The sequence below is a fragment of the Pinus tabuliformis genome, chromosome 8, assembly GCF_031772625.1.
Source record: "Pinus tabuliformis cultivar Carrire ecotype Pingquan chromosome 8, CPIR1, whole genome shotgun sequence".
Classification (NCBI taxonomy): Eukaryota; Viridiplantae; Streptophyta; class Pinopsida; order Pinales; family Pinaceae; genus Pinus; species Pinus tabuliformis.
In genome coordinates, this window is record NC_142294.1 from 1,618,941,300 (window position 1) to 1,618,944,374 (window position 3,075).

At 33.6% G+C, this 3,075-nt stretch overlaps 1 non-coding gene across 1 annotated transcript; it reads left to right on the forward strand.

Moving 5' to 3' along the window:
* The first annotated feature begins 296 nt into the window (after window positions 1-296).
* On the forward strand, window positions 297-414 carry LOC149242281 (U5 spliceosomal RNA). Its single transcript, XR_016246858.1, has one exon. It is a non-coding gene; the product is annotated as a U5 spliceosomal RNA (small nuclear RNA).
* Window positions 415-3,075: the final 2,661 nt, after the last annotated feature.

The window sequence follows — 3,075 nt, forward strand, 5'->3', positions numbered from 1 at the left end:
TGACCTATATCATTTTAATTAAATAAATTTAAAATTATATGCACACAATTTATATATGTAAATAAAGAATAACATAAGTAATAACACTTAACATTTTACTACCCAGAAATACATGGTTTTTGTTGAATCAGATGCGCTGCTTTATATTCCACCTGAACAAATTTACTAGCAATATAATTTTTGAATAAATAAAAGTGAGGTGTGTATGGTGATAGCCTGTCCCACATTCATTGTGAGATTAGAAGGGAGAGAGGACGGACTACAAATACGCGGGCGATTGACGTATGAACTCACGGAGCCGTGTGGTCAACACAAAGCGAACTATTCTTTCGCCTTTTACTAAAGAATACCGTGTGTTGGCCACTTTCAGCGGCATACGCCAATTTTTGGAGGCTTCTCTCTCACTTGAGATATGAAGCCCACAAAGCAGATACAAAGAGGAATCAATGCACACCCTATATGCTCTTCAATTTGCCGGTATGTAGGTGTCTTAATTTGGAACTATATTATATATATAAAAGGTCACTCTTTTGCACACCCTTCAATATTGAGTGTTCCCATTGAACTTCACAGTGGAGTCATATACTTAAGAAGAAATGTTTAACATATTTCCTAATGGGAACTTCACAGTGGAGTCATATACTTAACAAGAAATGTTCAACATATTTCCTGTCCCACCGGGTAAACATGTGCGTCTAGTGCAGGGCCAGAGATGCGTATTGCGGATATACATTAACCAATGCTACTTCACAAAATTTAATGGCTTTGAGTAGCTCACTAAGGTCCATTCAGGTTGCTTCAAAATGCTATATTCATCAGTGGAAGCATCATAGTCATAGCTATCAGTAATAAAAGGGCCTCCTGTTGAATAACCAAAATTTGTTCCTCCGTGATACATATAATAGGTCTCTAATGCACCCTCGCTTTCGACGAACTGTGCAACAGACAGCGCAAGCTCCTCTGCATTCTTAACGATCATAATAATCACAAGTCTACAAAAAGATCAATCCTTCAAATCAAAAAATACTTCTCGACTACCAGAGGTTTTTCTGCAATAGAGACTGATAAATAGAAATAGGAATTTGTGTGATAAATTATCTAACAACAAAGATGCCGAGATGGCACCTACCAGTAGATTCAACAACAAAATTGCAGACAGATGAAGAAAAGAGTTAGGAACCACTTTCCTCTTTAAAAGAGTTAGTTTTAGGTTCACGGTTAGTTTTAGGTTCACGGGTCTTGCCAGTTCAATTTTCTGTGCCGGCCTTGTGTTGTGTAATATATTGGACATGATGAAGAATTTAGTCCTGCCAAGCTTAAAAAAAGCTGGTGTTAAGAGAATTTAGTCCTACCAAGCTTAAAAAAAAACTGGTATTAAGATATGGTGTTTAGGATAGATTTATGTTAGTTTAATTTATTATTTATTACATATAATTTTTTAATAGTAATAATAATTTAATTTCATTGTCATGATTTAGTTAGAAATTAAATTGATAGAAAAAATTCTGCTTAAAAGATATGGTGTTTAAGATAGATTTATGTGAGTTTAATTTATTATTACATATAATTTTTTAATAGTAATAATAATTTAATTTCAGAAATTGAATTGATAGAAAAAATTCTTTTGTTTAAATGACAGATTAATAGAAAAATTCCATTGTTTATGGGAGAAGGGACCTTTTTCTCTCTAAAGCAATTTCACTGGTTAAGTGTGAAATGTACCTACCGTATCTTATCTGGAACCTCCAAAACACATGTTTTTCACTGTTAGGTCTAGTCATTTATATATCATAATAATTAATGGTTTTTTTTATGCTTCAACTTTTTTCAGTTTGATTTACCAGCTATATGCTAGATACACCCGATGTTACACATCTCATCCATACTGTATTGCTTAAGTGTGAAATGTACCTACGGTATCTTATCTGAAACCTCCAAGACACAAGTTTTTAACTGTTAGGTCTAGTCATTTATACATCATAATAATTAATGGTTTTTTTGTTGTTCAACTTTTTTCAGTTTGATTTACCTGGTATACACTAGATACACCAGATGTTACACATCTCATCCATACTGTATTGTCGAGTGCGAGTGCAGTTAGCTTCTCTCTGTGTAATAATACTATCACACAATTCAATTGTTGTAGAAAAGGCAACCCAAAACCAATCTATAAAGTCCCATTTTTGAGAACTAATCAGATTCCAATGTCATAAGAGTTCTTGTCAGGTCAACACATAAAAATCTAGCAAAAATGGGAACACAAAGATGAATCCATTTGTACCTGAAATGTTGCCAAACATAAATTTACAGCAGAAGGGAATACATATTTCTCTCCCAGTTTTCATATACCAATCTACAGAGTCCCATTTTTGAGAAATAATGAGATTCCAATGTCGTAGGTCCTTGTCACCTTAACTAACAAAAAAAACCTATGGAAAAATAGGAACACAAATATGAAGTCATTTATACCTGAAATGTTACCTAACATAAATAAATTTACAGTGGAAGGGAATACATATTTTCTCTCCCACGGTTCATAGAATTTTACAATGCTTTGTTGACTGCGTGCCATAACCATACTTGAAATGTAAAAAAGATTTGACCCGAGTTATAATTAGAGTTCACTCCAAAAGCATAGGGAAATTTTCCACATATATGCAAGACAGAACCTAAAATTGAAAGTGGATATATCCAAGCATGTCACATTGAACACTGTAATGTTAGAGAGACTAAAACTGATTTTTTTCCAGAGTCTTGGGCTTGCTTTTATCATACCTTAATACTTTTCACTGTTCATACCATTTATATTCTTCGTGAAGATAAAAAAAATTGTGACTTAACTTTAGAAACAATATGCCCAAACTCATGTATGTCTGTACTTTGTGATCAGCGTGACTACCTAGATTAGTAGTTTGACACAAAGTATTGAAGGAAGCACATGAGAAATTGGAAAGGGGCATTGAAATAAAGAGATCCTAGAAAATGCGATTTTTTTTTTTTTTTCATCCTCCTCCATTATTCAGCCGACTTTGGAAATTTGTGTTGTGAACATGGGAGGATCATGACGCTTACTCA